Source organism: Caretta caretta, chromosome 7 (genome assembly GCF_965140235.1).
Source record: "Caretta caretta isolate rCarCar2 chromosome 7, rCarCar1.hap1, whole genome shotgun sequence".
NCBI lineage: Eukaryota > Metazoa > Chordata > Testudines > Cheloniidae > Caretta > Caretta caretta.
The window spans coordinates 12,886,321-12,907,910 of NC_134212.1; the positions used below are offsets into that span (position 1 = coordinate 12,886,321).

The 21,590-nt window shown below is 41.5% G+C and overlaps 1 protein-coding gene across 13 annotated transcripts in view; it reads left to right on the forward strand.

Moving 5' to 3' along the window:
- CHL1 (cell adhesion molecule L1 like) overlaps positions 1–21,590 on the forward strand; it is a 195,929-nt gene that overhangs the window by 78,995 nt on the left and 95,344 nt on the right. The window contains exon 1 of one of the 13 annotated variants that reach the window (XM_048857095.2): positions 5,077–5,095. The exons of 11 other annotated variants lie outside the window; for them this stretch is intronic. The gene's annotated coding sequence lies outside the window, so the exon portion shown is untranslated. Of the gene's footprint in view, positions 1–5,076; positions 5,096–7,459; positions 7,480–21,590 lie in introns of those variants that run through there. One more of the 13 variants, XM_048857097.2, reaches the window with a different exon arrangement.

The window sequence follows — 21,590 nt, forward strand, 5'->3', positions numbered from 1 at the left end:
AATGCTTCCATTTTTATGAACAGTCTTCTCCCTTGAACAGACCATGACACGCGTGCTGAGATGTGCCTACTTATAGATTCTTCAATTTCTTTGAACTTTCATATATTGATTTGATCTTTTCAGATGTAGTTTAGTTTATCTCCATCATAGCAGTTGCTTATTACATGAGGGCCAGGGCTAGGTGGCAAAACGCATTAGTGCCCTACCCCGTCTATCTTTTGGAAGTTGAGATCAATCCTTAATTTTGTTCACAAATGAAAATGAAACCGGTTATTTCAATCACACATACACACAAATTTGCCTTGATCGGCAGTTCTAGTAGCCTAGAGCTGTGCTAGCAAGCCTGTACAATGACTTTGTGTGTGTGCCTAAAGGCAGTACTATTAGTCCTCTCGCTTTAGTAAGCAGTACATTTACTCACCAAATTAAGAAATAAAAATAAAATTGTGTGCTTTCTATAACTTGGCATTAGTTAGATTTGATGCACATTCTGAATTAAATATGCCTTGTAGTGGTGCATCCTACATTAACTGGCTAAGCATATACTGTAGCCAATATTTTTTTCCAAAGATGGATTTATATTGTATCACTGATTGTAAAATGCCAAGACTTTTCTTGGTCACTCTCCCACTAAAGCTAGTTAGAGTTTTGTATCAATAGGGACTAAGACAGTCTTCGTAATTGGGCAGGGCTAAAACACAGAGATTTATTCCTGAAGAATGTATTTTCTAGAGAGTTTGACTTTGGAATAATACAGGCCTTTCTAATAAAAAGAGTAGTATCTTCTTTATGAAGCCAGCCAGTGCACAAGCCAAAAAGAGCTTGGAGAAAAATAGGTGTATGTGTGCACTAAAGAACAGTAAGTATTCATACCCCATTGCAAAAGTTAGGGTAGTTGCAAATTGAAGAGTGCATATTTTAACACTTGCTTGAATCAGAAACATCTTAGGCTGTGTTGTGCGCTGCATCCCCTTCCCTCCAATCCCCATATGACTTCAATGTATGACTTCAGTGCAGTTGCAAGATCTTAAAGCAGGGCAGAATTTGACCTTTGGTTATGTAATTCTGTTAGATATTAGCTCCCCTTTACAGCAGCCAAACATTCTCAGGATCATTGTTTCTGAAGGGGAATTAACTTTTCTTTATCAATAATGTAGTTTTGTGGCTAACGTCACCTTGCTAGTCAGCAAATGTGGGGGGAACCCATTTTGAACACTCTCTGCCAGCAGAATCTCTCCCTACCCCCTGTTTTACTCCAATGAGAGGTCAACATCGGTGTGCACTTGCAGGAATTGGGCCCCAAGTCACTAAAATATCCACCCTATGTAGTCTGATTGCTAATCGCTGTGTGAAACAAAATTAACTTTAATGTGTAAAGAGCCACTTAAACCAGCTTACTGGACACATTGATCAAACATTATGCTCACAGGGAAGACGGGCTCCTGTGCTATCCATTTCTGGGACAAGTCTCCAATATGGAGCTTTTTCTAGTTATCAGAGCAAGCACTTGGGTACTATGGTGATGGATGCTGGTAGAGAATCCAAAGAATAACAGAGATGTTAATAAAATGAGCTTAATTGAAAAGGGGGAAAGGATGATCTAGCAGTTAAGGTGGGTATTAATTCAGAGGGAATATATGGGCCCCAAGTGTCAGAGGTGTTAATGTGAGCCTGTCACTGTCCAGCTTTAAACAGTGTTAAATGAGGTTCTAGGTTTGATATAGAGATCTCAGCCTCTGTGGTACTATGGCAAACACATCATTCAAACATCTTTTTAACCTTTTATTAAAGATACAGAACAAGGAAAAACAGTTAAAACATTTAAAATGTAAAGTATCAAGTAAGGCTTTCATTTTGACAATATCTTTTGTTCCCTTTCCCTTCAGCTGGAGAGGTTTTTTTTTTAATCTGTTAAAATTGTATATAATCTGTTAAAATGGTATATGAAAGATGGTAATATTTGTCCTTCTGTGAAAAAGAGAAGAAGTTAGTTGAGGTGGGCGGGCACAGTCATTGTTGCTGCTATTGTTACAGAACAATTCCTTTTTCTAGGGGAAAAAACAGGACAAATACACTCGGAAGGAGGAAGAAAAGAGCAGCAAAGAGGAAATGCAGCTACAGTTTTTAGTGTTGACTTTCACTTGCATTTACTGCTGGAAAAACATAGACACCACACATGGTCTTATCAGCCACTCCAAAACCTGGCAAACTTGTGCCAGCATTGGGCCGTTTAAGGCATTGCATTTAGTTGCCTCTTTCTTACAGTAGTTTTGCCCATTGCTGCTCTGTATAACAGGCCCTTAGTCTCTGTATTATATGTACACTGGGGATACTAGCAATTCCCTATCTCACATGGTTGTTTATAAGGATAAATATATTAAAGACTCTGATAGGCTCAGTGTGAGTATGTGAGATAGTTAAAGTTACATAGCATGTTCTCATTTTAGAAGAAATAGGATGGCTCTTAACTGTTTGCAAAAAGAAAAGGAGTACTTGTGGCACCTTAGAGACTAACCAATTTATTTGAGCATAAGCTTTCGTGAGCTACAGCTCACTTGCATCCAATGAAGTGAGCTGTAGCTCACGAAACCTTATGCTCAAATAAACTGGTTAGTCTCTAAGGTGCCACAAGTACTCCTTTTCTTTTTGCGAATACAGACTAACACGGCTGTTACTCTGAAACCTGTCTTAAAAGTTTGTTACTGAACACTGTTTTTTAATGTAGTTTTGCATTTGGGAGGGAGCGTTTCCATCAATCTCTCAGATCTTTATACAATAAAGAGCTGAGCAGGAAACTGTTGTTGGGAGCATGGAGAAAGTTTGGAAAGTGCCTTATTTCATGGTTCTGCTTCCACACACCACAGACAAAATACAGAGGACAAAACAAATAAGCTGAGATTTTCAAAAGCATCTATGCAATTCGCGTGCCCAAACTCCCATTTATTTTAATGAGAACTGGGTGTCCAAATCCCATCAATATCAGGCCTAATATTTTTCCATTTAAAAATTGGTAAGCTCCCTCATCACACATCTGGGGGACTTGGCCACCCTTAAAGTCCTTTAGAGCCTGCTACTGCTCCCATTGAAGTCAACAGGAGTTTTGCTGTTGATTTTAATGGAAGAAGAACCCTCTAGGGTCTGATTCAACAAGATACTTAAACATGTATTATAAATCTTGTTGAGTTGGGGTCCTAGAACCCAACCAAGTGCACAGGACTTTGAACCCTGCAAAAGGAAGCACTATATTAGCCAAATAGATTTGAGTCTTGACATCTGTTCCACCTTTCTGTCACTTGACACTAATAACATCAGGTGCTTTGCCGCTCTCCAAAGGTCTCCTTACATATTCCATCTGAATATTTCACTATCTGTATGTTTTAATATACTTGATCCGGCATAAACCATTCCAGACTGTTATACACTAGGGCATCGGTGCCTTTTTTGTACAGTTATATGTCACACGTCCTGTTGGTCTTTTGATCAATACAGTGGGGTGTTTTGTAATGGGGCGAGGAATGTTTGTGCTATTTCCTGCAGAATTTTTACCTTGGAGGATGCTCATTTTATTTTCACTATTTCATTTTTCTTTGCTATGGAACTGATCTCTTAAAAGACCAGATCAAGTCTGAGCCCCAAAAGTGTACCTTGAAACCTGTAAAGGTTTAAATCAGGATCTCAGAGTGATCTGGTTAGTATCATATGCTTAGGTGAAGGTTTTCAATTATGATAGGTGTAATTTCCCTACTTGCTGGTTGTCCAAGTCAGCTGTAGCGAGACTGGTAATGCACTAAGTTACAACACATTGTTTGTATACTGTATCGTAGACTTACGTCGCTGGAAATTATTGCACACTCAATTAGTATTCTAGCTCTGTATAAAACCAGGAAATTAAATTAATTTAGGTAAAAAGAAACCACAGATAACTGAAGACTCTCTTCTGAGATCCAGCTCCTGTGCATCACTCAGCTGGCATAAAAGTGCTTGATTGTAGCTGAAAATTGCCAGCAAAAAATTCCCTTGCCAGAAAGGAACCTCCCTCCTGGTGTATCTGTGCCCATCTCCAGGTTTATATCGCTGCCTTGCCCCTTTCTTCTGTTTGAGGTGGGGTGGGGATAGGGATGTGGCAGAGCTCCTTAATGGACATTAAAGAACTAGTGCAACTTAGAGCAGTCCAGCAGCTGCTCTGGGTCACATCATGAACAACCTGGCTCTGAGAAACTGCTCCCTGATGCTTGGGCCATCCCTCTGTGCCCACTAGCATTCTAGTGCAGGAGACAATCTGCCCCAAAATCTCTATCTTAAATCTGGAATACATTTCTTTCTGTCTCATTTTAATTGTCCTTTACTGCATGGCTAGTGTCAGAGACCCCAAAATGCTTTATCAACTGACTTGACAAATTACATACGGTTTGTAGGAAATCACTGTGCCATTGCACCCCATAATGCTTTATAGAAGTATGCTTAGGAGTGTAAATATGACACAACTAGAATATATTTTCTGCTAAATATGCCATGTAACATATCTTTGCAAAGGTGATGTTCTACTGAATGTATTCATCCTATTCATGTGCATGTATCATTTTTATATGTGAAGTCATGAACGCTGGCTTTGTGCTTGTATTTAAAAGTGATTGCTGTAGGAAGCACATAAGGAAGTTTTGGTCAACATAGTGTGAAGGGGTTATTCAAGTAATTGGGAGTACTTCGCTAACAATGGACCTTGAGAGACGCCAGTCCACATCTGAGCTTTCCTGGGGATGTTCAAACTGACACATAAACAATGGTGTCGGCCTGTAAAGAACTGAGTCATGCATGGACATGTGACTTGCCTATGTGACTCTAAAATTTCATCTTGTAGCTGTGATTCTGCACAGGAGAACACAGGTTTCCATCCACAAAAGAGAGACTATATAAGGCCCTGGGAAACCCCTCAATTTTGTCTTCAGCTGGCTCAAGAGATAGCCTCTCCACCCCAAAGAAATACCTGAAAGAAACTGGAACAAATGACCGTAACTACGGGGGTATGAGTGATTGCTGGACCCAGACTAGGAAGGAGTCTAGTCTGTCAAAGAAGCTTATTGGAACATCTCTGAGGGTGAGATTTACCTGCATTTAGTTTCCTACTGTATTAGGCTTAGACTTGCGTGTTTTGTTTTATTTTGCTTGGTAACTTACTTCGCTCTGTCTGTTATTACTTATTAATTAACCCAGCGCAAGTAATTAATTTCCTGGGGGAGCAAACAGCTGTGCGCATATCTCTATCAGTGTTATAGAGGGTGAACAATTTGAGCTTACCCTGTACAAGCATTAAACAGAGTAAAATGGATTTATTTGGGGTTTGGATCCCATTGGGAACTGGGTATCTAGGTGTTGGAGACAGGAGAACTTCTTAAGCTATTTTCAGTTAAGCCTGAAGCTTTTGGGGGACGTGGTTCAGACCTGGATCTGTGTTTGTAGCAGGCTAGTGTGTCTGGCACAGCCAGGCAGGGTACTCAAGTCCCAAGCTGCCAGGAAAAATGGACATAGAGGTAGTCTCAGCTCTATGCAAATCAACTGCAAATCAGGTGGCAGTTCCAAGGGGGTTTCTGTGACCCAACCCGTCACAATCACTTTACCCAATACTGAAGTGCAGCCACCTCTGAGGTGAAATGCAGTAGCTGCTTTAACAGCACTTTACAATGCCTATAGATCTAATCAAATAGATCATTAATAAGAGAGCCTCCTGATTACACTGGATTCATGAAGCTATTCTTTAGAGTAATACTTCTAAAACCAAATTTGCTGCATATAAAACCTTCTAAAGCCATTCTGTTTGCTTAATATTTTGACAGCAGATGAAGAACATGCAGTAGCTTTTGGCTTATGCTTTGTCAAAATGATTGTCAGGGAGCTTAATGAGCTTTATGCCAGACCAATAGCTTTAGTAACACGTCTCCAGAAAAAAAAAAATCTTACTCATGCTGGCTGGCCATATAGTACTTCTCAGCAGGAAAGCAGTATCTCCTTGCTTAGCTTATAAATTTAACCTTTAAATGTTTCAAGCTACCTATTGCAAGCTAGGACTTAATCACCCTTGAATCAAGCCAGTCCATTAAAAAAAACTGTTCTGTACTGAAGAAAAATTGGAAGTGATTTCTCGTGCAAATTGCTTGACGAGAGTAAACTGCCTCTTTTTTACTAATTTGAACTGTCTTTTCTTGCATTCATTAACGAATTACCTTACATTAGCAGATACTGAAGTCAGAATTTTGAAAACTGCACCTTTAAAATAAAAACTCATGAAAATGCTTTCCTGCTCCTTGCATCTTTCACAAAGAACAATTAGTAGATTACACGGTAACTAATTTCAAGGCAGAACAATTAGTCTACAAGTTTGCAATATACAGTAATGCGCTATGTGGTCACTGTTGTAAATTAAAATGGATTGTTTTCCTGAGATGTAGTAATTGCAGATTAAGTGATATATAATTTTGTGAGCTACTTGATAATTCTAGAATATTATGAAATCTCCTGGGCATGTAACTACTACAAACTTTTACTTGACTTTACCACATAGTATTAGTGCCCCCCATCTAGTATGATATTGCATAGATAGTTGAGCCTGCTAAAATAAGGTAATGGTGCAGTGGTTACAGAAGAAAACTGCAAAGCATCGGAGACTAACCAATTTATTTGAGCATGAGCTTTCGTGAGCTACAGCTCACTTCATGCTCAAATAAATTGGTTAGTCTCTAAGGTGCCACAAGTACTCCTTTTCTTTTTGCAAATACAGACTAACACGGCTGTTCCTCTGAAACCTGCAAAGCATCAAAACATTAATGTTCTCCCTGCAAAAATAAGCATTTTTAATCCATAACAAATGGAAAGCTATGCTAATGGGGTTTTTCCTGACATGTTCTTATGTTTTGTTTATAAGCATTTATTCTGTCTCCTGCTGATTCTTTGTTTTGTAGTAGTTGTTTCACACATGCAATTTAATTCCCTTTCTCCAAACACTGACAGTGTTACAGTCAGTGCGTCAGCAGTTTGAATAGCAATTCTCCCGACACGGTTGAGTATGCTGGGAGGAGGATGGCATGATTGACACATATTTTAAGCCTTTTTTGTGCCTTAGGATTAGTAAAACATTAACTGGAAAATCTGTTCAAATGAATAGTATGCAGGCTTGCAGCCATACCACTTCATGCTGTGATCGTCTCAGCTTTAAGAGCTAAGTGACCTTGGGCTTGATACCTGGATGGCAGATCTAGAAGGCCAAACCTAGGGGTTTCACAAAGTGGTTTTGTGATTCACTAGGTGGCATTCTTCCCTGTGAGTCAGTTCTGAACCAGTGCTCCAGTGAGACGTTTGGGGGCAAAGACAAGACTATCTTTCTGAGGAAACTTAAAATCAAGGTCCTGACTAGTTGTAATTAAGGAACACATGACATTCTTTATAAGTGTGGTGGTTAGTGAGAGTTCTGGCCAAATTCCAGCACAGGTCAGTATCGGTTGGCTACATTGTTCTTCTCTCTTTCTCCTATTTTGTGAAGCATTTCTGTGTGCTGCTAACCAGTTGTCATGTTCATATTTTATTCCTTGATGATGCAATTCCCTGTGCATAGTTTAAATGCAAGTTTTTAACATGCGCTAACCTCCTTTACAATGAAAAGCGATCTACAATTTTATTGTTATTTCTATGGCAAGTCCAGTAAGTCTAAAAAGTGTAAATATTTGTCTAAATTAGTGTTAAATGCATAAAGCCTAGTTTCAGTGTGAAACAATTTAAATAAATGGAACAATATATTTTCATTACTTGCTTATGCTGTTGTCATTCCGAAACATAGTTTGACACATGATGACACTTACTGGGTGGAGATGGTAGCTGTTTGGTACAATAATATAGGTATCCCATGGAAGCACTAGATCAGACTCTCTTCTCACAATGGTGTCAATCAGGAGTATCTACTCTGAAATCAAAGGAGACAGGCTGATATAAACTTAGAGTAGTCGAGAGCAGAATCTGTTCTGTCTGTGTGTGGATTTTGTATACATTTGTATTTTTCACGTAGCCTGCTTATATATACACATGCATCCAGCTTGCTACAACTCAGCCTTTCTTGCAAAAATGATTATATATCTGTCAATTTGGAGAGCTTTAACCCTGTGCAGAATGCTCAGCTGTATTAAGCAATCTGCTGCTGTGCTCTGCTTCAATGAACGCTCCTTCTCTTTGGCTCCTGGAAGACTTCTGCAGCTGTGTTGGGGACATTGTTACTTTGAGCCCTCACTTCTCTCTGCTTCTTAATTTCCTTTTAGTTCAACTCCAGATGACTCTCATTGCCCCTTTCCCTCCAAGTGACTTACCTGCTGTTCTGACCTTACTGCTTTTCCTCTTCCCCCACTCAGTCTGTACAGCCCCATGCTTCTAAATGAATCTGCCTCTCCTGCCATTTTGACCACTTCAGCCAGCTTCTGGGACCTGCTCACCAGTTCCCTGTCTTTCAACATCTAATTAAGGCTGCTTCAAAGCCCTAAAGAGTAGAAGCCACCTCTGTGGTCTCTGCTCTCATTTCCTCCTATGTGCCATCTGGCTTCTTCTTTACCTTCACCTCCTTTTCCCATTCTGAATCATACGCTCATTAATATTGCTTTATTAAAAATAAGCTGAGGGGGTTTTCATGCAGGTCCCCACATCTGTACCCTAGAGTTCAGAGTGGGGAAGGAACCTTGACATGGTGAAAGGGTTTTTCCTCTGGCCAGGAGGGATTTAAAGGTGTTTACCCTTCCCTTTATATTTATGACAGCTTGGGAATACCTTCCATACTTCAGTGTGCCACACATCCTCTTTCCTACTTTCTGATTCCTCTGATAAATGACATCATGGGTTGTTAGTTGTCTCTCAGGGTCCATAACCAGTCATTTTACCAGTAAAAAGACAAAAAAACAAAACACAAGAAAACATCCAAACTGTCCATCTTGCAGACAGTCTCTCTAAGAGACAAGACAGGGTCCTTCCTTCTTTCTCCCATGCCATCAGCAGCAATGAAGACTCTGCAGGCCAAATTAGGACCCGAACAATACCTAGTCAATTCAGTTGCCTTCAGAGGTAATGCTGACTGGAACATAGTAACGAATTCTGCTGATGTATGTGGTAGTCAGTTCAGTCATTTGTAGCTGGGTTATCTCTGCAGGCCTAACAGGAGCCAAGAAAGTGCAAACCTGTTTGTCTGTAATTTAAACAGATGTGATTTTAAATACACACAGGGGCACCAATCTGCTGAGTAAGAGTGAGCTATTTTTGCTTAGCCACTTTTCAGGAGTAGAACCATGTTTGAAATCCACTTCTCACAGAAATGCTTCCTCTCTTGTTCCTGTCACATCTCTATGCTTCTCTCCACACCATCCTGCTCCCTAAACTGTCGTGTCTCCATGTATTTTCTTGAATTGTTTGTCTAGTCTAGTTTATATGGTAAGTTACTGGGGGAGAAGGAACACATTTTACTCTGCGAAGGGTTGTGAAAAGGTACAGCACTGTAGAAATGATTTGTAATAATAATTAGCAAAGTTTAATTATGTAAGAGGCATTTATCATTATTAAATTCAGACGAGTTTTGTTTCTTGTCCTTCGTGTTTATAGATTTCTCTGGTAGCAGTTGACGTACTGCATATCGTAAGAGAGAGGCCTTTAAGGCAAAGCTAGAGGCTACTTGACAGACCTGTTATCTTCACAAGAACAAGTGTTGTTTGCAAGGAAGAGAGGGATGTGGGGGGAGAGGCTCGGATGAGAGAGAGGGAGAGCACCTCGCTCAGCAGCAAATATTTAATTAAAATTGCTGCCTAGGCTGACGAGTCATGGCAGCAGCTGCTTAAACAGAGATTTGTCCTTTAAATAACTTCAGTTAAATAAACGAAGGAAAAAAGAGGAGTATAGATAGAAAAGCTCAAAGGATGTGTGCTGTAATGGAGGAGCCTGGCCTTCATGCCCATGTGGCAATAGCTCTAGCAGTCAATGGCTCCTTTTTTCCCCAACTGCTTTCATTCTGTATTGGAAGGTGGGGCCCTGGGCTGCGGGGAGAGAGTGAGCTGCCTGCTGCGGTGCACGGCAGGCGGTGGTCTCCATTGTGTAATCTTTACATAAAAAGAATCCATTTGTTAAGTACAAGCGCCTGTGGACAACATACTTCCATGGCTACTTATAACTCACCAGTGTTGCCATGAGTCTCCTGATCATTATGCATCCAATGAAGTGGGTTCTAGCCCACGAAAGCTGGTGCCCAAATAAATCTGTGAGCCTTTAAGGTGCCACCAGACTCCTTGTTGCTTTTGTGGATACAGACTACCACGGCTACCCCCTGATACATGATCGTTATTGCTTTCCTTGAAGCCCCAACTCCTGGAGTCACGTGGATTATGTGATGATTTCAGCCTTCCTTCTTAAAGAAAAAGTAAGTTTTTAGCTCTTGTGGCTGTGGAGATAGCTTCAGAACGTGACCCCTATCTGCTTTAACAGCTCAAAAAGCAGAAAGCAAATAAAAAGAACACCAAATCTATTATTTTTTTGTATATAATCTCATTGTTTTAAAGCCAATGTCATGATTTTTTGTGAGCCTGACTCATGATTTTTGAACATTTGGGGTTGGCAACACTGCTCACTTTACCGGATGCTCAGAGTGTTTCTGGACCAGCCCCTCCAAACTGTTCAACACCTCCTGGAAGCGTATCCCTTCCCATTAACTTCCTTTGAATCCAAATAGAAGAGAGTGTGGTTGGTATCTTACAGAAGGTGCTAATCACCTTGTAGGGTATGTGTTAGGATGTAAATGTGCAACCTTGCAGCCTGATACTTTGAGGAACTGAGCCCAGACAGCACCTTTGAAGACAATGAAGTTGTTGGCATTCAACATCTCTCAAGATCAGAGATAAATTAAAGGTCTATTTGTCTCATGTTTTTTTTTTTCTCATGTTTTTTTAGGGAGGTTCTCTGAATGTCTGACAATCAGACATTCAGACTTGGGCAGTCATGGCACACAAGTCATGCCTACCATAGGCGCCGACTCCGTGGGTGCTCTGGGGCTGCAGCACTCATGGGGAAAAATTGGTGGGTGCTCTGCACCCACCGGCAGCTCCCCGCCCCACCCTTCTGCCCCAGCTCACCTCCGCCTCTGCTCTGCCTCCTCCCCTGAGCGTGCCGCGCTTCCCGCTTCTCCCCCTTCCCTGCCAGTGCTTGCGCCGTGAAACAGCTGTTTCGCGTGGCAAGCCTGGGAGGGAGGGGGGAGGAGGAGGAACGCAGCATGCTTGGGGGAGGAGGCGGGGCCAGGGCAGGGATTTGGGGAGGGGTCAAATAGGAGCAGGGAGGGGCGGAGTTAGGGCGGGAACTTTGGGGCGGGGCAGGGGGAGGTGCGAGCACCCATGGGTGCAGAAAAAAGTTGGCGTTCATGATGCCTGGGGTTACAAGTGGAGTCAGATAGACAGGAATCGGTGTCTAGGATCAGAGCTGGAGTCAGAGGTGAGGAATCTGAGCCAAAGTTCCAAACCAGAGTCGGAGGCCATATTTAAAAGAGTCGGATGTCAGGAATTGGAGCCAAGGTTATGTAACCCACACACCTCCTGGGTGTAGTGTTCTGTCTCATCTAGTGGCACTGACTCCACTTTGAGAGAGATTAATGAGTCTGCTTTACAGCCTTGGCTAAGAGCCACATGGCTTTTAGCTCATGCAGTAGAGGCTCATGCATTTAGCTTCAGAGGTCCCAGGTTTGATCCCACCCACCGATGACTGGGGGTCTGACGGCATTACGGTTAGGAGCTGGATTCCTGGGAGTGAATCAAGGCAGGAGCAGGGCTAGAAATAAGCAGGCACAAGAGCTATTGCATCGAGGGGCAAATGCTGATCTGGTTTGCTGGTCTGCTGACTCTTCCCACCAATCAGGCTGCCTAATGCAGGCCAGCTGTCCTGACACTGACAATACTCCAGAGTTTTTCCACCTTCCATTTCAGTGCACGCTGCATATTAAGAACACCATCATGCAAATATAAGCTCCTGGTAACATCCATGTAACATTAGAATAGGATACAATCTAAGGACTAGAGTCAGACTTTTGGAAAAGTCCTGAGGATGGGGATGTGAAAGCTACACCAACTGTGGAGTAGTCCCTGAGTCCCTTCCTAGGGTATGTCTACACTACAAGCGGTATAGTGGCATAGCTGCAGTTCTGCACTTCATCACTGTAGTGCAGTAGTGTAGACACGTACTACAACAGTGAAGGAGGGCGTTTTCCAGTTGCTGTAATAAATGCATCCCCTTTAGAGGCAATAGCTAGTTTGATGGAAGAAGTTTTCCATTGACCTAGCGGTGTCTCTGCCGGGGCTTAGGATAGCTTACCTTTTCACACCCCTGAGTGACATAGCTAGGTCAACTTAAGTTTTAGGAGTAGTCTGACTTTGAATTCCATTCCTGCTTTCTCCTGGGAGCCAAGGATTTACTTCTGGCCCCTAGCCGCACCAATCCCCCATGCCAACCAGCAGGGGAGTAGAGTTAAGGCTCAGTCAAGTCTCCTCCCATTGTCTTCCCTTCCCTACCCATCTGAACCATGCAGCGGGTAAGCATGTGTGGCGCCCTATGTGTTTCAGAAAGTTTCTGGACTCAATAACTGGGTAGTCTGTATAGTGCATTTGACTTTCTCTTAATCCTTTGCGAGGGCAAGTAGTCTGAGTCAGAATCTACTAGTAAATTTAATGAATAGCATAAAATACCTTGTATGTGAATATTCATACATACACACACGTATACAGGATAACAGCACCTGAAAACAAATCAGTCACTGAAAACATTTCACTTCCAACTCTTAGTGGAAGGGGGCGAATGAATAGTGATCCAGTCAAATTATTTATTTAGAGAAGCAGAACTATGAGCAAGTCCTTTTCCTTTCTCTTAAAGATACTCTGTTCATATTTCATGGAAGTCCACCAGATTTCTTCAGCTTAACTGGTTGATATCTGATACAGTACTCTGAGGGCAAAGGCATTAATGCAGAGCAATGTTGGTGGTAGTGGGTAAATCAGAGTAAGTTTTGGAAGACACTTTCATCATTAAAGTGTTAAACAAATAAAATAAAATAAGCCTAAACAAATAGTTACTACTGCCGATGTTCAGAATTAATTTTCATCTTATCAACTATTCAATTCCCCTGAAAGCCTCGAAACAAAAGATTTCCATTAACACCAGCTATTGAAACAAGATGATGACCTGATAAATTGTAATATTATGCTACTTAATCTAATATCTCAGACTCTTCCATTAAGATTGTATACACTGTGCTCTGCTGAGATGTCTGTTGTACCATAACGCTTGCTCATATACCTCCTCTGACATCATAATGGCTCTAAAAGAAGATAAATGTGATATAATAGTGTCATGCACTCCCATTATGTCTGGTTATTTTTCTTCCTCATCCTTTATTTTTAAGTTTTAAAGCTGCTCCATGGTTTAGAAAAATAACTTAAGCATCTAACTGACAACCACAAGCAAGGAAATGCTAAAGCTGAGAATCCATCCTTCATTCAGTACAATATTACATGTAGGTATTAAAGATTTCTTACCTAAGAAGTTGAAACCACCTGGGCAAACTTGCCCAAATTCTGCATTTTTTACCCAAGATAAAATTCCTTATATTTCTGTATATTGCAGCACCATTGAGACAAATGGGAGATCCACTCATAAAAGAGAACAAGAATCTCTTAGTTGGGCTCTGACATACTATTTGAGGCTGGCGGAAGTGTTGATGGGGAACGGGATGCTGGCTTGGCGTTGCTCCTCATTCAGACAAAATTCACTGGGATTAGCCTAAATAAGGAATGAATAAGGACTACAGTATTTGGCTTAATGTGATGAATCTGAAATTTAACCTACACCCTCAAAATATTTTTCATATGATTTATATGGTTAAATATTTAATTTCCACCTTATTTTGTTGAGTTACTCCCTCATATCTCTTGTAGTGTAAGAAATGATGAAAGCTTGATGGGTTTGACTGATCAGGAAATGCAAGCACTTTAGCTTTTCCAGCTTCATAAAGGTTTTTAATCTTTCATTACATAGGGAAGGGGAAAAATCAGAGGAAAGAAGTAAAGACATAAGAGTCTGTTGTCATGAAACCTTCCATTGTTATGAGTGAGTGAATGCAGTTTCAATTAGATCCACATGGTGTCTTGGTGGATTTCACTTTCCAGTAACAGCACTATCTTTGGATATAAGAGTGGTATCCGTATAAGCAGATATTTGTGCCGACTTCTGATGTTAAGGTCTGCTTTGTTTTAAGATTTCAGAACTAGAAACAGCCAGCATTTTCCTCTCAAAATCCTCGGGGAATGTGCTGAGCTTGCTTATAAATATATTTCGTTAGTGGGAGGGGGAGAGAAATGTTGTGAAAGCTACTTTCATATTCCAAGACACTAAATTCAGACTCAAGACTCTGATATAAAAGGCAACAAACAAAACCTGCCGCCACCAGAGCAATGCACCTTGCGGATGAGTCTGCCTTCCTGAGTTACATCAGAAACAACTAATATCTAATGGATCACATGGGAATAATAGCTATTTTCTATGGTTTATAGAGGTAATTCATTTGTAATTAAATACCTTTTTCTCCTATAGTCAATGTCATCTAGTTGCAAGTGCAGGGAACTCTGGCGTGAACACAAGCCCCATGCTGTGAAAATCACTGCACAGAATGGAAACCTCATTGCTGTACAGCGGTTACCACCACTGAAGTCAAATGATTTTCATGGCATCGGAATTGTTTCCATACTGTGAGCTGCTATGTATTTTAAATGGAGAGCATATGTATTGCGCTTTGCTATTTTATTGTTCTCATTTACTACCCGATAAAGTACAATGTTTGTCTTGTGATGAACTTACAATGGATAACATATATGCATATGAGAGGAGAAAGTATGCTATTTTAAACCAAACTTTACACTGAATGAACAATTAAATCTGACTCCAAGCCTGCAAGGAGTTATGCACAGGTAGACCCTTTTCACCACGGGCACCAATTTGGTCCTTTTCTGGGGGGTGCTTGATTCCTGCTCTGCCCCAGGCCTCACCCCAACCCCGCCCCCTCCCCTTTTCACTCCTCGTCCTCTTCCTGCCCCTGCCCTGCCTCTTCCTGCCCTGTTCTTCCCCCTCCCCTGAGTGCACCCTGCCCTTGTTCCTCTCCCACCCACTCCCCCCCCCCCAGTGCCTCCTGCATTCCGCTAAACAGCTGATCTGCAGCAGGCAGGAGGTGCTGAGAAGAAGGGGGAGGTGTTGATTGGTGGGGCCCGCTGGCAGGCTGATCAGGGGTCAGCCAGTGAGTGCTGAGCACTCACCATTTTTTCCTGTGGGTGCTCCAGCCCCGGAGCGCCCACAGAGTCAGCACTTATGCTTTTTGCTACATTGTGAAGACACTGGAGCACTTCATGTCTGTCTGTTTGTCTGCCTAGTGAACATCTTGTGGGGTATGGGTCTTAATGGCTAAAACAAACTGTGGTAGCTTAAACCCTGCTCCTCTGACTCATGCACAACTCCAAGTAAAGCAGCATGTTACTTCAATGTAATATATTTATTTTTAACCATAGAAAGGTTGCATTGTCATAATTCAGTGCAATTAAATGTACTGTGTTTTAAAAAGCAGAGAGACTGAGGAGTAGGAAGGGACAATAAGAGAAAATGCCCTTTGTTAGAGAGCTTATTCCTTCACTTTCCCACTTCCCTGGTCCTTCTCGCATGAACAGAGAACAACAATACCCGAAGTCCGAAGGTGCAGACAATTTGATGTTTATTAGGATGAACTTCCAGCAAGCTTAAATCCAAGTTCCTTTTTCCTTATTTTCGAATCCCAATTTCCTTCCTGTTTGCCCCTAATTTATATAGTCTATACCTTAACCAGTCATTCTACTGAAATTTACCTAACCAATCCTAACATATTGTAACATGATTAGCTAACCAATTATATCCCACCATCTTAGTTTGTTTCTGTCTGCTGTATAATTAATTTTGCTGGGTGTAAACTATCACAGAACCAGACAGAGACCATGCAAATAAACAATAGTAAAGAGGGAACTATAATGATAAAACAATACAGAAGTGAGGATTTCACAACTACAGATATAAAGACATAAGGGGTTTCCCAGCTGTGTCTATTGATAAGTGAGTTCTTAGCAAACAGAAAACTATCAAACTAAATTTCGTTTTACATCTTCTAGGCTCTTCCCTTTCTCTGGAGGTGATAGATCGGATCACCTTTCTAAGCCCCAGATTGCCTTATTTCAATATGACTGTTTTGGAATGTGAGGATGTGACTGTTTGCTTCCCAGCTTATGGCTGCCTCTGCTGCTTGGCCAAAGGCATCAGCCTAAGAACAGGGCCTCCGACTGTCACAGTGAGAGAAGGTCCTTACACAGATTCTTTCCTTTATCCTTCTATAATTAGCTAAATGATAAACAAAGACCTAAATTCTTAAAGTATAGGTCTTTACAGACAGGCCTGAATATCTATATCCCAACACCCTTGACATAAATTTATTTTCCAATCATGATGATTTGCATCAATTTCATTTGGGAAAATCTGTTGTTAACCATGTCCGTTGGAAAACAAACAAACTGCAAACTGCTTTTATTGTCTGTGTGCTGTTGACATTCCATCATTTCTAGTCATCATGCCCTGTTGATACTTTGCTTTGTATTATACTTCACGGTTGACCTATGAGATAAACTGCTAATAGCTGTTGAAAATTTCAATTAACATAAAACTAGTTTCAGCCAGAAATGTTGTCAGCTCACTTCCTCGATATTATATAAGTCAAAAAGTAATAGCAAGGGAGTAATAGAACACATGTATATTTTTAAAGGTGTAATGTGCTCTCAGTTGTACACACAAAGGTACAATTAAGGCTGAGGTGGTATCATTGCAGGCACAATCTGACCATCCATTATTTGTAGGCTTGTGAAAAAGCCAGTTATGACGAGGTTCCTAACAGGATCTCCGGGGTGCAGCCTGCGACTGTGGGACCGCTGTGCCCCCTTAACTCTCCAGCCTGGGCTGTCTCTAACAGTGCTTTGCTAGTGACAAGCAGCAAACCCCTCCAGGTGCTGTTATCACTGAGCACAACAGCATGTGGAGCCCCACACCCGGCTGGATTGCATGAATGCTCCCCGAGCCACGCATGAATCACACAGAGAAAGGCACTAGCTAAATCCCCCCAGTTTCCAGCCTTGTACCTCAGGAATATACCATCTTGAACTGCTCAGGATGAGCAGTGCAAATTTATTCATTGGTTCACCACTGCATGAATGGAAAGTGGATGTATACTAGCCTTTGCAAACCTGAGCAGTTTTACCAAACTCTTCAGGTAAACTCACGGGTAAAGATAAACAGTAAAATAAGTTTATTGACTACAAAAGATAGATTTTAAGTGATTATAAGTGATAGGCAAAAACTCCGAGTGGTTACCAAAATAAAATAAAATATAAGCACGCAGTCTAAACTCTCAACCTTATTAGGCTGGACCACATCTAGATTAAGCAGTTTTTCTCACCCCACTCGATACTGCAGTTCATAGTACACAGGTTTCACTCTTGAAACCTGGGCTAGTCCCTTCTGTTGGAGTCTTCAGAGCGTCCTTGTTCTTTGCAGCATAGGTGGGGACAGGAGAAAGGCTAAGCATGTGGCTGCTGTGTTCTGTTTTATACGCTTAGTACATGTGCTTGGAGATCACAAGTCCAGACATGTCTGGTGGGTATTGCTGAGTCCCCAGGCAAGGTTGAGCAATTCCTCTGATGTGGCCTTGTGCAGGTGAGTCATTGAATTGTATCTCCCTTGCTGGACAATGTCTGTTGATGGTTGTTTGATACGCGCCCAGGCGTTAGTTACTTTCCTTGGTATTGTCTCTGGAGAGTTAGAGTCTTGGCACTTCCGAAACCCACAGCATATTTTAGTGACAACCATAAAACACATTCTCATAACTTCATATTCATTGATGATGTACATATTTAGATGGAACAGTGGGTTTCAGAAGATCATAACCTTTCCCATGATACTTTACTTGTCATGTTTTATATTCAATGTCACAATTATATGTAAATGAGGAATATGGGGGTTACAGGGTGCTCCTCTAAGGTATAGAATGTCACACCAGGTTGATAATATTCCTTTTTTAAAAATATTCTCCAATCACCTGCTCTATTTTTCAAACAGAATTAAAAACTCCATGCTTGTACATTTAAATCTAATGGGCCATATTCTTCTCCAGTGAGTTTCACTGCTTTTGACAGAGTTACACCAAAAATGAACTTATCACAATATGTTTAAAACAATGTGATACAACAGATATGCTGTGTATAGTATAATTAATTTACAGATGAGAATTATATTTGTAATCGTATATATTTGGCATGGAGTAGTTTTTTATAATAAGTTGTGTAAGTACAGGTAAAAATGCATATTGTGCTTCCATACTATAATTTAAAATATCTCCCAGTTACTGTATACTGTGTCTTTATTTGAACTGGCTTCAGGTATCCTAACACAAGTGTTAATCAGCTGAATACAAATCAGCTACAAACATATCTATCAGAAGCTGAAACAGATGCATGGGTCCCATTTACTCAGTTGTTCAACTGATTTAAATGGAACTGCTTAGTCACTTAAGTTTATGTCCATGCTTAAGTACCTTTCTGAATAAGTGTTTCTAATAGCAGCAACAGGGAGAATTTGGCTGCAAAGTATTACTGTGTTTCAGTATAATCTTAATAACTTGGATATCTACCTCAGTGGATGTACTCTTATTTATGCCATTTACCACCTGGCCTACTGTATCATAACTAGTGTTACATGAAATATTCACAATGAACAATGTATTTCTCAATTTTTACCATTTTTCCGTTCTGTGAATAGTCCTAATACAGATCCTGGTTTCCATGTGTTTGCTCATTGTTTGAAATTATTCAGGGAATGTTCTATGTTGACACGTTTAAGTGAATGGATTGGATGTGCATTGTTTACCTTGTGTATAGCTTTTACTAGGTGATGCTTCATATTCAAGCTGTTGTGACTGGACACAGTAAGTCAAATGTTGTTCTTCTGATCCATGATAGCGCGAGTGTTACTCTTAGAATTAGGTTTCCAGTGTGAATGTCCATGATTGAAAATTTGACATTTGCTTTCGGTGAGTGTGTAATACATGGTTAAAATGTACTGCTTTGTCAAACATTCTGGTGCCCAACCTTGCTGACAAGAATATTCATGGGAAGTAAACATAGAAGTGGGGGAATTTATTTAAAATCAAATTGAATGACTATTTATTAATTATTCTTAGCGGTATTGACCCAGATACAATCATAATACACATAGCATTGTTTGGTCAAGAAGACTGAGAGGCCCAAATCAATACTGACTGGTTTTCTTTATAAAATTATCATCTCAGCAGTGATCATGTGTGAACTGTTGCCAGGAATGTTGCCTACTGCTGCAGTTCTTAGGGACACAAAACCCCACTGACTTAAGAGGACCGAGCATGTCGTCACTGAAACTGAGCAAGCTGAAAATGAGGGGATGATTTCCCACTGAAGGGGTAACTTAAGTTACTGGGAAAATATTCCAAGCCTTTGTCATTTTAAGACCTGGTCCGAACCCAATTGAAGTCGATATAAAGAACTGCAGTGGGATTTGGATCAGGCCTGTAAAGAGAAAACCGTTATTTTGGCAAAACCAAAGGTTGCGTGCTCTTTTGGCACATGCACTCCTAGTTGCTAATGAGGAGACTATGGATTGTCAATTTATTGTAAATATGAAAAACCAGTCCATTAGTGACCATTAGAATTCATGGTTTCTAAGTCATTTCTTTAGTTTTCAATCACTACGGATGAGTAAAAGGTATGAAAGGCCCTAAAAAATAGGACCCTTGTAGGTTGTAATTTAGCAGTGCAGTGATTCAGCTCATAGATGTCCCAAACAAATTTAATCACAGAGGCTGTCAGAGCCAATCATAAGCGCAGAACAGTGACCACAGGAAAATATCAACTACTGTAGACCGCTTTTTAGCAGATTGGAACCATAGGTTACAATAGAGTGTGAGCCTTTAATAAGACTTCATTTTAGGATTATGTGCAATGAAGAGATTAAAATGCACAGCAACAAGTCACAACCATATTTGGCATGGAGCGCCAAACTACTCCATGCCAAACATCTCCATTACATAGTCGATGACTATCAACAAGATATTTATAATTTTTTTCCTAGAGACTTGAGATGAGTAGGCAGTCTCAAAGGGAAAAAACTTCAGGAGTGCTATATGACATTATCTGAAGTAACTAATGAACACACTAAAAGGCATTGAATTTGCCATGGTAAAATGTATTTATGGACATAGGCCCAAATTTTCAACCCAGTCTAACCCGGCCTCTGTTTTTGTGCTTGTGGTTTGATTAGCGCAAAGTTGATTGGCCCAGATATCTAAGGCCAAGATGTGCAAAAATGGGTGGTTAATAGGGTTGCCAACTTTCTAATAGCACAAAGTCAAACACCCATGCCCCGCCCCTTCTCCGAGATCCCACCCCTACTTGCTCCATCCCCCCTTCCTCTGTCGCTTGCTTTCCCCCACCCTCACTCACTTTCACCGGGCTGGGGCACGGGGTTGAGGTGCAGGAGAGGGGGGTGAGGACTCCAGCTGGGGGTGCAGGCTCTGGGGTGGGGCCAGGGATGAGGATCTTGGGGTGCAGGAGGGGGCTGGGGAAGTGGATTTGGATGTTGGGGGGTAGCGGGCTCTGGGAGGGAGTTTGGGTGCAGGAGGGGACTCAGGCTGGGCCAGGGGGTTGGGGAGTGGGAGAGGGTTTGGGGTATGGGGTCCCGGTGTCGCTTATCTTGGCTCCTGGGAAGTGGCCGCCAGGTCCCTGTAGCCCCTAGATGCATGGGTGGCAAGGAAGGCTCTGTGCGCTGCCCCTGCTGGTGCTGCCCCTGCAGCTTCCATGGGTTGTGGTTCCCAGCCAATGGAAGCTGTGGAGTTGGCCCTTGGGGCAGGGGCAGTGTGCGGAGCCTCCCTGGCTGCCTATGTGCCTAGGGGCTGCAGGGACCTGATGGCCACTTCCAGGAGCTGCGCGGAGCTAGGGCAGGCAGGGAGCCTGCCTTAACCCCAGGCCCCCTTTGCACCATCGACCGGACTTTTAATGGCCCTGTCAGTGGTGCCGACCGGAGCTGCTAGGGTCCCTTTTTAACTGGGTATTCCAGTCGAAAACCGGATGCCTGGCAACCCTAGTGGCTAATGCTAGGCTCCTAAGTCCATATTTAAGCACCTCAGTAGATGGCCTGAGTTTCAAAAGTGTTGGGGCCTTCGTAGCCCCCAGTGAAGTCAATGTAAAGCTATTACTTACATGTAAATGGCTTAAACCATGCCTCTAAAATGCAAGAGTTAAAAAAAAAAAAAAAAAAAAGCAATGTTTGAAAATCAGGCTCATTGAATTCTGCTTTGAAAAGTGACCATAGTAAAATGGCACAATTAAAGTCTGCATGTGCTGTGCAAGGTCAAACTTTACCCTTTACATGTGGTTTGACTTTACTGGTAACCCATGTAATAATTA